Raw genomic sequence first — 13,955 nt, 5'->3', positions numbered from 1 at the left:
CTTTTTCTAGGCCATTTCTTTGCTGGGCCTCTGAAGTTTTCCCCTCAAAAATAATTGTTCAATATATCTTGGGCTGGGCCGAAATAATTGATCCAATCCAACTTCTTTTATTATGCCATTGGCATTACAACACATCACACTACAAGCTATCTTGGGCCTAGCCCAGTTCCAATACATTTTCAAAGCAACATGGAATATTATAGGAGCCCAAAATATCTTTACATGCATTCATTCTAGCAGTACATATCTTTACATCCAAGGAACCAGTAAGTGCCAAGCAAAACTATTCTACAGCAAAGAAAAAAAATAGATGACAAGACATCATAGAAGTTCCTATTGTCCTCCTCCTTCAACAATTGAAAACCTTCACCTGGCAGTAGATCAATCATGAGTGAGAAACAATACAACAGCAAAAAAATGTCCAGACGATGCAAAAAATAAGTCATTACACATGGGTATTCATGTACAGATTGTAAGTCATGGATCCATTACACATAGTTTTTGTGTTGTGGACTATCTTCATGCAATTGCTACTTGGTAAGGCATTACTATGCTCCAGGAAGTGTACCACACTACAGTCAACATTCTATAGTATGCACATCTAGGAATTGTAGGTCACACCAGAAACTAAGTCAAATAGGCATGCTACTAATCCACTATCCTATAGTTGTGTCAAACCCACCAGCATAAGTATTCAGTAGTACTCAACCAATGATAGTAGAAAAATGTACTACCTCATCACCCATTTCGCGCAGGTGCTTGATGAAGTTCTGGAACTGGTTCTTGTACCCAGAGATGTGGCTGCAAACATGCATGGAAGACGCACGCAAAATTAGTTCACATATACTAGGAAATTAACAGAATAGTTTATTCGACTAGTGCCATCAAGTTACACCAATTCATGGCAAAGAGAAGAAAGGAGCATGACACGACATATTTATGTAAGACGGTTGATTATTTAGAGAAGTTAAACTAAGTGCAGGTCACCCAAAACTGAATTTCTTGCAATCCAAATAACACAAACAACAGGGAGATGGTTGCATAGATACAAATCCATGTGGTTGCAGCAACATTAACCAATCTGGACTGCATCTTCTCTGTTTGGTACTAACTAAATAAAAAACTGGACTTGTGCATACAAATCCCTCTTGAATTCCTTGACATAACCAGGATTTGCATCTAATATTCCTTAGTTTAGCGGCATTAGTAAGCAGAGAAAGAGGGGGAGAGAGATGCAGATGCTACCTGCCGTGGTGGGTCATCATGGCCGTGCATGATCTCGGGCAGGACCTCTTGGTCACACTAGGGGAATAGGAGAAGGCCTCTCATGCCCCTCCTCCTTGAGCAGAGCAGGGCTAATGGCTAGGTGCGCCCCTCATCCTCATCCTCCTTTAGCAGGGCAGCATCTTTTACAATTTGTGTTAAAATCTCCTAGGAGTTCAAAGGCTGGAAACAATCGTCTAGTTAGATTGTCAAAAAAGATCCAAGTAATACCAAAAAGAACAGAAACCTGGTCTTAGCAAGCATAGTACGCTTCAGCAAACATAAAAGATACATACTAGATTTGGGTACACGAGATCAGTTACTGGAAAAATTACACCAGGTCAGATTATCGAAGAAAGGTGCAACCAGCACCATATTCTTCTATCCAGGACCAAGTGATGTGGCGCAAGAAGACATATCTATGCAAATACTTGACTAACTCTATGATGTTTTATTTGTGCAAGAAGACCTATATGTCTAGCAAGCCTAATGAGTATTGTCAAACTGTAGCTATAAATAGCACATCAGCAGCAGCATAATATCAGAGATGTGATGCCACCGTTTACTAGTACTAATGAAAATTTTCTACACCCAAAATAGCAGTTTGAAGCACACAAAAGAAGTAGTTTGACCTATTCACACGAGCTGAAGTAGACCATAGCAGATCGAGGGAGCAAACTGCAGAGACCACACGCACGCAGGAATCAGATGCGGGGATGAAGGAAACCAGAAGAAGAGAAGGGATTCATCATTGAGGGAGTTGTTCAACTTTGAGCTATCTACAAATTTCTGCAAAACAAACAGAAAAAGGATTCATCATTTCTGTACAAAAAGAACAGTCACGTAGTTAGGAATTACATTCTCCCATCAGCAGCAAGGACACATATGATAGTTTTTTCATTTTATCAATTTAGGACATAACCAAACGTCTTACATGTATAGTTGTACTAAAACAAATCTATTGGGCCGTAACTCCAGGAATAACTAAGCACAGCATAGGAAGGTCCTTGTGGATAATATGAAAGATAAGGAGCTTAAATCTATTTCGCATCTGAGCATGAAAACAAATGGAAGTTCACCAACAGTAGTAAGTGGATAAGTTCACCAACGCTAGAGTAGGCACTGGTAAACGCATAAAGTAATCTTTTACTAGAGACACTTTCCCACAGCCGGGCTCCTCGCAAACATACTGCCATCCGCCATGCATGTGGGAATGCTTCCTCAAGGCAGCCACATCGACGAAGGTCTTGCCGCAGTTGTCGTAGCTGTAGAGGAAGAGGATCTCCATGGCCGGCTCAACCTTGCGTGGCTGCGCCTCCGGCTCCTGCCTAAAATTATAAGGTTGTTCATACAAGGAACAAAATTAACAAAAAAAATAATGTGGATGACATTTGAAGACTAATCACAAAAGAGGCTAGCTAGGTGCCAGCTCAAAACTTCAAATGATCTTAGATAAACAATAACGTCATTAAAAATGAGGACTAATCACAAAAGAGGCTAGACAATAATATGCTCAGAAGTATGGATAGCAGCACACTAAGGACAATAAGCAAAACGCTTACTGAAAGAGACACCCACAGCAAGGAGATGCTCCAAACGGCTCTTTGCAACTAAGCACAACCCAGAACCACAGGACTAGTAAACTAGAGACTAAGAACCTAACTGTGCGAAAGAAATGGGGAAGAAATTGTGGTACAAGTTTCTTTTGGCAGGGGGGAGAAGCTAAAGGTCATTCATAAAACTACAGATGAAATCAAACAGGGCAGTTATAAGAAATAAATGACGGTCTTTCATCAGCAAAATGGAGGTCAACCTTACACTAGACTATACAGTGTCCGCTTAAACAGAAGAAAACATGGCCTGAAGACAGCATTAAAATGTATCCTACACCAGTCAGTACTACATTCCACAACTGAATCACCAACAACAGAGATGTCCTGTTAGCATAAACAACACCGGGTAGAGGGGGACATAAACGGAGGAACACATAGAGGGGCATTTCTTTTCATTTCAATGTTTCAGACATTTATCATTGTTTCACTTAGCAAATTGACAACATCAATACCCCCACAACAATCTCGATATCCTGAGAGCAAACATACAATGCAGCTAATAATCAAATTAATCATTTTAGAGGGCCAAACCAGCCAATGATTTTGTGGCCTACGAAGCTAATGGCACACTACCACACCAGTAAGCAGAACCTCAGATGGTGTATTCTGCCGCAAAAGTGATGGAGGTCGGCATGCAGCTGGAACCAAGGCTAGCGACGAGATTGGGAGGGGGGAGGAAGGGGCGGACCTTGAGGTAGAGCTCCTGGCGCTGGAGGCGGCGGATGCAGACGTCGACCTCTTACTTGAAGGCGCACTTGCTGCTGCCGAGGAAGTCGTCCACCTCCTCACGCACCGCCTGCGGCGTCGACCCTCGCCGGAACAGCCGCCCGCACGGGAGAAGGGCACGGGCACGCCGGTGGGCCCGTTGGTGTCGTCACCGTCGCCCGGTGCCGATGCCTACTACGGGGAGACGGCATGGAAGGGTAGCCACCACGGACATGCCCCCATGGCGGGGTGGTGGGTTGGTGCAGGGATCCAGAGCAAGGAGGAGGGGGAGACGGCCATGGTGGACAGTATGGGGTGCGGGGGCAGAGGGCGGAGGGTAGGGAGAGATGGTGAGGGGACGGAGGGACGAGGTGGGCGATGGGTGAGGAGGACGGCGAGGTCAGCGGTGGGTAGGAGGAAGGGTTGCCGCGTGGGGAGAGGATTGGATCTCCGTCGTCCTTGCTTGAGGTCGGCGGTGGGAGGGAGGACTAGATCGGGAGGGGGCGGCGGCGGCGAGGAGACGGGGGATCTAAGATAGGGTTTGGGCTGCGGGTGGGGGTACCTCTTTTTCAAAAAAAATTCCTTTTTTCTGTAGATAGATGGATGGATGGATGTGGGATGGAGAGATGGATGGATGGATGAGCGCCATGTCATCGATCCGTGGGAATTGTTCTGATTGGTTCGGAAAACCAGTAATTTAAACGAGTTTCCAAGTATGAAAAGTAGAGGGATTTTGTGAAGTAGCTATCAAAAATATTTTGCAAAAGGTTACCACACAAATTTTCACTAGAGTTAGACCATATTTTATGGATAAGGACCAATTTTTACGCATTTCTGATCTTTCTAGCTATTTTTAATCATTTTCTAAGTGCCCAAAATGAGTTTTTTTTGTGTGAAGGACCTCCCAAATAATTGTTGCAAAATTGGACCAAATCATTTTTCTAAAATACTAGGCCATATTTAATGCACAATTGAACAAATGGTTGGGTGTAAAAAGTTTTGATCCACCTCTCGTGAAAAAGATAAATTTTCACCGATTCAGCTGAAAGCGGGTCAAATTTGAATTGTAGCTGCCTTGTAGTTTGCTCTTTATTTTTCCCAAAAATCATTTCTAGGTACATAAGTATCTATTTAATCAGAGAAACACTAAAAAAATTCCAAGATTCAACACTAGCTAGGAACGGTCATTCTTGCCGTTTTGACCGCATATTGAAACGGGCATAAAAAATTCAGAAAAATCAAAAATTGGGAAACCTTCGCATTGTGTCATTATATGTGGCCAAGTTCCCAGGAAAAATAACAAACTTGTAATACGACAATTATTTTAAAAAAGTGTTCTCAGAAACGAGCTATCACGTGTGAAGATCAATGGCTTTCAAGCCAAATGATCAATCTTATGGCCACATTCATGACATAGTTTATTCAAATGATCTCATATTGTGCACAAGGGTGCATATTGGAATGGCAAACAATGTTGCCTAAGGAAGTTTTCATTTTCTTTGGACAAACAAACCATTTTCCATTTTTCGAGTGCCCAAAAGGAGGGTTTTTTTGTGTGAAGGACCTCCCAAATAATTTTTGCAAAATTGGACCAAATCATTTTTCTAAAATACTAGGCCATATTTAATGCACAATTGACCCAATGGTTGGGTGTAAAAAGTTTTTGATCCACCTCTCGTGAAAAAGACAAATTGCCGCCGATTCAGCTAGAAGCGGGTCAAATTTGAACTGTAGATGCCTTGTAGTTTTCTATTTATTTTTTGCAAAAATCATTTCTAGGTACATAAGTATCTATTTAATCAGAGAAACACCAAAAATATTCCAAGATTCAACCACTAGCTAGGAACGGTCATTCCTGATGTTTTGACTGCATTTTGAAATGGGCATAAAAAATTCAAAAAAAATCAAAAAATTGGGAAGCCTTCGCATTGTGTCATTATATGTGGCCAAGTTCCCAGGAAAAATAACAAACTTGTAATACGGAAATTATTTTAAAAAAGTGTTCTCAGAAACGAGCTATCATGTGTGGAGATCAATGTCTTTCAAGCCAAATGATCAATCTTATGGCCACATTCATGGCATAGTTTATTCAAATGATATCATATTGTGCACACGGGTGCGTATTGGAATGGCAAACAATGTTGCCTAAGGAAGTTTTCATTTTCTTTGGACGAAAAACCATTTTCCATTTTTTGAATGCCCAAAAGGAGGTTTTTTGTGAAGGACCTCCCAAATAATTGTTGCAAAATTGGACCAAATAAATTTTCTAAAATACTAGGACATATTTAATGCACAATTGACAAAATGGTTGGGTGTAAAAAGTTTTGATCCGCCTCTCGTGAAAAAGACAAATTTTCGCCGATTCAGTTGGAAGCGGGTCAAATTTGAACTGCAGCTGCCTCATAGTTTGCTATTTATTTTTTTCCAAAAATGATTTCTAGTTACATAAGTACCTATTTAATCATAAATACATGGTTTGGTGGCGATACGTCGAGGTTTGGGTGGTGGTCGAGGGCCCCAACTCTAGAGCACGTAAACTTGCATGCCCGTCGCGTGGTCACCGCGTGACCGTGGCGTTGCCATTTGTTCTGGGTGGCCTAGGCATGTCTAGTGGGCTGGGAACTCCCGAGGTAGGTGCTAGGAAGAAAATTACAACATAATATTCTCACGAGGAGATCGATCGATGCTCAAACATGAATTAGCAGCCAAGTGTTTGATTGGCGGTACAGGAAATGTACATGGCTAATGGGCGTGAGTTTTGGCTGAGGATGATCCGTTATTAAGAAGACCGTCTTCACAAATTTTCAGCTCAAAAGGAGGAGCCTAGGTGGTACTTGCTTTGGAAAGTACCACACTGGACATAAATATGAATGTTGAAGCTGGGCTCAAAATAATAAATGGATTGAGCTGGCATTTGGTGGAGGATGGTTATTTGGGCATAGGAAAGCACTGTAGAAAATGGATACTATTTGGACATGCCAAAGTGGTACTTCCTTCACAAAGTGTTGCTCTGAACAAAATATGAAAATGAATATTGTTGAATTATTTTTGAACTAGGAAAGGAAGGTTTTTTACATATTTGACGAAGATATGACCCAAAGAATTTATGAGATTTTTTTGGGAATTTTGGAAATGACAGAAATATAGGTTGCTTCACAACCTGGGGCAAAAAATGCCAAATGGACATGACACATAGGCAAAACTGATGAGGTGGCGCCTAGTCATAGCAACCCACCACAATATATAAGGTTATGACCTTCTATATTGGTCGTGATCAGCTAGAAATAAGGCAGCGGACTAGTGCTATCTGCTTTATGACCATTTAGTGTAAGGAAATTACGACCTTTCTAACCAAAATGGTCGTTATAGTTTAGTGTTTGGAGCCCCCCGAACAACTTTTGACGAATTGATCTGAAATGGTCATAGATCTATGACCAATTCTTCCAGGGTCACTGACACAAGGTCACTAGTTGACATATTTCTTGTAGTGAACGTTAAGTGTGCGGACCCTACGGGTTCGAGAACTATGTAGACATGACCGAGACTCATCTCCGGTCAATAAGCTATAGCGGGCCGTAGATGCTCATATTGGTTCCTACATATTCTATGAAGATCTTTATTAGTCAAACCGCATAACAACATACATTGTTCCCTTTGTCATCGGTATGTTACTTTCCCAAGATTCGATTGTCAGTATCTCAATACCTAGTTCAATCTCGTTACCGGCAAGTCTCTTTACTCGTTCCGTAATGCAACATCCCACAAATAACTCATTGGTCACATTGCTTGCAAGGCTTATAGTGATGTGCATTACCGAGAGGGCCCAGAGATACCTCTCCGACAATCGGAGTGACAAATCCTTATCACGATCTATGCCAACTCAACAAACACCATCGGAGACACCTGTAAAGCATCTTTATAATCACCAAGTTACGTTGTGACATTTGATTCCACACTAAGTATTCTTCCTCCGATATTCGGGAGTTGCATAATCTCATAGTTATAGGAAAATGTATAAGTCATGAAGAAAGCAATAGCAATAAACTAAACGATTAGTGCTAAGCTAACGGATGGGTCTAGTCCATCACATCATTCTCTAATGATGTGATCCCGTTTATCAAATGACAACACATGTCCATGGTTAGGAAACTTAACCATCTTTGATTAACGAGCTAGTCAAGGTGAGGCATACTAGGGACACTCTGTTTGTCTATGTATTCACACATTTACTAAGTTTCTGGTTAATACAATTCTAGCATGAATAATAAACATTTATCATGATATAAGGAAATAAATAATAACTTTATTATTGCCTCTAGGGCATATTTCCTTCAGTCTCCCACTTGCACTAGAGTCAATAATCTAGTTCACATCGTCATGTGATTTAACACCAATAGTTTCACATCTTTATGTGATTAGTTCACATCTCCATGTGACTAATACACCCAAAGGGTTTACTAGAGTCAATAGTCTAGTTCACATCGCTATGTGATTAACACCCAAAGAGTGATCATGTCTTGCTTGTAAGAGAAGTTTAGTCTACGGGTCTGCAACATTCAGATCCATATGTATTTTGCAAATTTCTATGTCTGCAATACTATACACGGAGCTACTCTAGCTAATTGCTCCCACTTTCAATATGTATCTAGATCGAGACTTAGAGTCATCTAGATCGGTGTCAAAAGTTTGCATCGACGTAACTCTTTATGACGAACTCTTTTATCACCTCCATAACCGAGAAATATTTCCTTAGATCACTATTGTACTCCCTTGCCAAAATCATGCTAAGGTATACAATAGGTCTGGTACACATCATAGCATACTTTATAGAACCTATGACTGAGGCATAGGGAATGACTTTTTCATTCTCTTTCTATTTTCTGTCGTGGTTGGGTTTTTAGTCTTTACTCAACTTCACACCTTGCAACACAGTCAAGAACTCCTTCTTTGACTGTTCCATTTTGAACTACTTCAAAAACTTGTCAAGGTATGTACTCATTGAAAAAATTACCAAGCTTCTTGATCTATCTCTATAGATCTTGATGCCCAATATGTAAGCAACTTTACCGAGGTCTTTCATTGAAAAATTCTTATTCAAGTATCCTTCTATGCTATCCAAAAATTTAGTATCATTTCCGATCAACAATATGTCATCCACATATAATATCAGAAATGCTACAGAGCTCCCACTCACTTTCTTGTAAATACAGGCTTCTCCAAATGTCTGTATAAAACTATATGCTTTGATAAACTCATCAAAGTGCATATTCCAACTCTGAGATGCTTGCACCAGTCCATAGATGGATCGCTGGAGCTTGCACACTTTATTAGCATCTTTAGGATTGACAAAACCTTCTGGTTGCATCATATACAACTCTTTTTTTAATAATTCCATTAAGGAATGTAGTTTTGATATCCATTTGCCAGATTTCATAAAATGCGGCAACTGCTAACATGATTCAGACAGACTTTTAAGCATCGATACGAGTGAGAAAATCTCATTGTAGTCAACACCTAGAACTTGTCGAAAATCTTTTGCGACAATTCGAGCTTTGTAGATAGTAACACTACTATCAATGTCCATCTTCCTCTTGAAGATCCATTTATTCTCAATGGCTCACTGATCATCGGGCAAGTCAATCAAAGTCCATACTTTGTTCTTTATACATGGATCCGATCTCAGATTTCATGACCTCAAGCCATTTTCCGGAATCTGGGCTCATCATCGCTTCCTCATAGTTCGTAGGTTCATCATGGTCTAGTAACATGACTTCCAGAACAGGATTACCGTACCACTATGGTCCAGAACATACTCTGGTTGACCTACGAGGTTATGTAGTAACTTGATCTGAAGTTTCATGATCATCATCATTAACTTCCTCACTAATTGGTGTAGGCATCACTGTAACTGATTTCTGTGATAAACTACTTTCCAATTCGGGAGAAGGTACAATTACCTCATCAAGTTCTACTTTCCTCCCACTCACTTCTTTCGAGAGAAACTCCTTCTCTAGAAAGGATCCACTCTTAGCAACAAAGATCTCGCCTTCGGATCTATGACAGAAGGTGTACCCAATACTTTCTTTTGGGTATCCTATGAAGACACACTTCTCCGATTTGGGTTTGAGCTTATCAGGCTGAAACCTTTTCACATAAGCATCGCAACCCCAAACTTTAATAAATGACAGCTTAGGTTTCTTGCTAAACCACAGTTCATACGGTGTCATCTCAACGTATTTTTAGACGGTGCCCTATTTAAGGTGAATGCAACTGTCTCTAATGCATAACCCCAAAATGATAGTGGTAAATCGGTAAGAGACATCATAGATCGCACCATATCTAATAAAGCACGGTTATGATGTTCGGACACACCATTACACTGTGGTGTTCTTGGTGGCGTGAGTTGCAAAACTATTCAACATTGTTTCAACTAAAGGCCAAACTCGTAACTCAAATATTTCGTCTCCGCGATCAGATCGTAGAAACTTTATTTTCTTGTTACGTTGATTCTCCACTTCACTCTGAAATTCTTTGAACTTTCCAGACGTTTCAGACTTGTGTTTCATTAAGTAGATATACTCATATCTGCTCAAATCATCTGTGAAGGTTAGAAAATAACGATACCCACCGCGAGCCTCAACACTCATCGGACCGCATACATCAGTATGTATTATTTCCAATAAGTCAGTGGCTCGCTCCATTGTTCCGGAGAACGGAGTCTTAGTCATCTTGCCCATGAGGCATGGTTCGCAAGCACCAAATGATTCATAATCAAGTGATTCCAAAAGTCCATCTGCATGTAGTTTCTTCATGCGCTTTACACCAATATGACCTAAACGGCAGTGCCACAAGTATGCTGCACTATCATTATTAACTTTGCATCTTTTGGCATCAATATTATGAATATGTGTATCACTACAATCGAGATTCAATAAACCATTTATATTAAGTGTATGACCATAGAAGGTTTTATTCATGTAAACAGAACAACAATTATTCTTTGACTTAAATGAATAACTGTATTGCAATAAACATGATCCAATCATATTCATGCTCAACGCAAACACCAAATAACATTTATTTTAGGTTCAACACTAATCCCGAAGGTAAAAGGAGTGTGCGATGGTGATCTTATCAACCTTGGAATCATTTCCAACACACATCGTCACCTTGCCCTTAACTAGTATCTGTTCATTTTGCAAATCCTCTTTTGATTTACTAATCTTAGCAACTGAACTGGTATCAAATACCCTGGGGGTTACTATGAACACTAGTAAAGTACACATAAATTACATGTATATCAAATATACTTTTGTTCACTTTACCATTCTTCTTATCCGCCAAGTATTTGGGGTAGTTCCGCTTCGAGTGACCATTCCCTTTGCAGTAGAAGCACTCAATTTCAGGCTTAGGTCTAGCTTTGGGCTTCTTCACGGGAGTGGCAACTTGCTTTCCATTCTTCTTGAAGTTCCCTTTCTTTCCCTTGCCCTTTTACTTGAAACTAGTGGTCTTGTCAACCATCAACACTTCGTGCTTTTTCCTGATTTTTACCTTCGCCAATTTCGGCATCGCAAAGAGCTTGGGAATTGTTTCTGTTATCCCTTGCATATTATAGTTCATCACAAAGTTCTAGTAACTTGGTGATAGTGACTAGAGAACTCTGTCAATCACTATCTTATCTGGAAGATTAACTCCCACTTGATTCAAGTGATTGTAGTAATCAGACATTCTGAGCACATGCTCACTAGCTGAGCTATTCTCCTACATCTTGTAGGCAAAGTACTTGTCAGAGGTCTCATACCTCTTAACACAGGCATGAGTCTAAAATACCAATTCCAGCTCTTGTAACATCTCATATGCTCCATGGCGTTCAAAACGTTTTTGAAATCCTGGTTCTAAACCATAAAGTATGGCGCACTAAACTATCAAGTAGTCATCATACTGAGCTTGTCAAACATTCATAACGTCTGCATCTGCTCCTGCAAAAGGTCCGTCACCTAGCGGTGCATCAAGGACATAATTCTTCTGTGCAGCAATGAGGATAATCCTTAGATCACGGAGCTAGTGCGCATCATTGCTACTAACACCTTTCAGCATAGTTTTCTTTAGGAACATATCATAAATAAAACGGGGAAGCTATACGCGAGCAACTGATCTACAACATAGATATGCAAATACTATCAGGACTAAGTTCATGATAAATTTAAGTTCAATTAATCATATTACTTAAGAACTCCCACTTAGATAGACACCCATCTAATCATCTAAGTGATCACGTGATCCATATCAACTAAACCATGTCTGATCATCATGTGAGATGTGATACGTCTCCAACGTATCTATAATTTTTGATTGCTCCATGCTATATTATCTACTATTTTGGACTATATTGGGCTTTATTTTCCACTTTTATATTATTTTTGGGACTAACCTATTAACCGGAGGCCCGGCCCAGAATTGCTGTTTTTTTGCCTATTTCAGTGTTTCAGATAAACGGAATATCAAACGGAGTCCAAACGGAATAAAATCTTCAGGAACATGATTTTCTCACCGAACATGATCCAGCAGACTTGGACCCTACTGCAAGGGATCAAAGAGGAGGTCACGAGGGTGGGGGGCACGCCCCCCTAGGGCGCGCCCCCTGCCTCATGGGCCCCTCGGTGCTCCACCGACGTACTCCTTCCTCCTATATATACACACATACCCCCAAACGATCAGAAGAGGAGCCAAAAACCTAATTCCACCGCCGCAACTTTCTGTATCCACGAGATCCCATCTTGGGGCCTGTTCCGGAGCTCCACCGGAAGAGGGCCGTCATCACGGAGGGCTTCTACATCATCATAGCCTCTCCAATGAAGTGTGACTAGTTCACCTCAGACCTTCGGGTCCATAGTTAGTAGCTAGATGGCTTATTCTCTCTCTTTGAATCTCAATACAAAGTTCTCCCCCTCTCTTGTGGAGATCTATTCGATGTAATCTTGTTTTTGCGGTGTGTTTGTTTTGACCGATGAATTGTGGGTTTATGATCAAGTCTATCTATGAATAATATTTGAATCTTCTCTGAATTCTTTTATGCATGATTGGTTATCTTTGCAACTCTCTTTGAATTATCTGTTTGGTTTGGCAAACTAGATTGGTAGTTCTTGCCATGGGAGAAGTGCTTAGCTTTGGGTTCGATCTTGCGGTGTCCTTACCTAGTGACAGGAGGGGCAGCAAGGCACGTATTGCATCGTTGCCATCGAGGATAACAAGATGGGGTTTATTTCATATTGCATGAATTTATCTCTCTACATCATGTCATCTTGCTTAAGGCGTTACTCTGTTTTTAACTTAGTACTCTAGATGCATGCTGGATAGCGATCGATGAGTGGAGTAATAGTAGTAGATGCAGAATCGTTTCGATCTACTTGTCACGGACGTGATGCCTATATACATGATCATTCCTAGATATTCTCATAATTATGCACAATTCTATCGATTGCTCAACAGTAATTTGTTCACCCACCGTAGAATACTTATGCTCTTGAGAGAAGCCACTAGTGAAACGTATGGCCCCCGGGTCTATTCTCATCATATCAATCTCCATTACTTTTATATTGTTTTGCTATTTACTTTGCTTTTACTTTTTACTTTGCATCTTTATATCAAAAATACCAAAAATATTCTATCTATCAGATCTCACTCTCGTAAGTGACTGTGAAGGGCTTGACAACCCCTAATCGCGTTGGTTGCGAGTAGCTATCACTTTGTGCAAGTACGAGGGACTTGAGCGTAGGCTCCTACTGGATTGATACCTTGGTTCTCAAAAACTGAGGGAAATACTTACGCTACTCTGCTGCATCATCCCTTCCTCTTCGGGGAAAACCAACGCAAGCTCAAGACATAGCAAGATGGAGTAGTTTTCAATGGTGAACATCACTATGTTGATCATATCTACTATATGATTTACGTTCGACCTTTCGGTCTTAGTGTTTCGAGGCCATATCTGCATATGCTAGGCTCGTCAAGTTTAACCCGAGTATTCTGCATGTGCAAAATTGGCTTGCACCCATTGTATGTGAACGTAGAGCTTATCACAACCGATCATCACATGGTGTCTTAGCATGAAGAACTATCACAATGGTGCATACTCAGGGAGAACACTTATACCTTGAAACTTTAGTAAGGGATCATCTCATAATGCTACCGGCGTACTAAGCAAAATAAGATGCATAAAAGATAAAACATCACCAGCAATCAAATTATGTGACATGATATGGCCGTCATCATCTTGTGCCTTTGATCTCCATCTCCAAAGTACCGTCATAATCTCCATCGCCACCGACATGACACCATGATCTCCATCATCTTGATCTCTATCAACGTGTCATCACA

At 40.7% G+C, this 13,955-nt stretch overlaps 1 long non-coding RNA gene across 3 annotated transcripts; it reads right to left on the bottom strand.

Annotated features, from left to right (window-relative positions):
* Nucleotides 1-87: 87 nt before the first annotated feature.
* LOC125538566 lies at nucleotides 88-4,132 on the bottom strand. 3 transcript variants are annotated; one of them, XR_007296438.1, is made up of 6 exons: nucleotides 3,565-4,132; nucleotides 2,454-2,591; nucleotides 1,896-2,052; nucleotides 1,246-1,446; nucleotides 735-801; nucleotides 88-370 (listed from the first exon to the last, which is right to left on the bottom strand). It is a non-coding gene; the product is annotated as an uncharacterized LOC125538566 (long non-coding RNA). The 3 variants fall into 3 exon arrangements; XR_007296437.1 differs by having other exon boundaries at nucleotides 1,896-2,591; XR_007296439.1 differs by having other exon boundaries at nucleotides 1,896-2,587.
* Nucleotides 4,133-13,955: the final 9,823 nt, after the last annotated feature.

The sequence above is a fragment of the Triticum urartu genome, chromosome 2 (assembly GCF_003073215.2).
Source record: "Triticum urartu cultivar G1812 chromosome 2, Tu2.1, whole genome shotgun sequence".
Classification (NCBI taxonomy): domain Eukaryota; kingdom Viridiplantae; phylum Streptophyta; class Magnoliopsida; order Poales; family Poaceae; genus Triticum; species Triticum urartu.
Note: the sequence above shows the minus strand (reverse complement) of the source record. Positions and strands in the feature narration are given on the sequence as shown.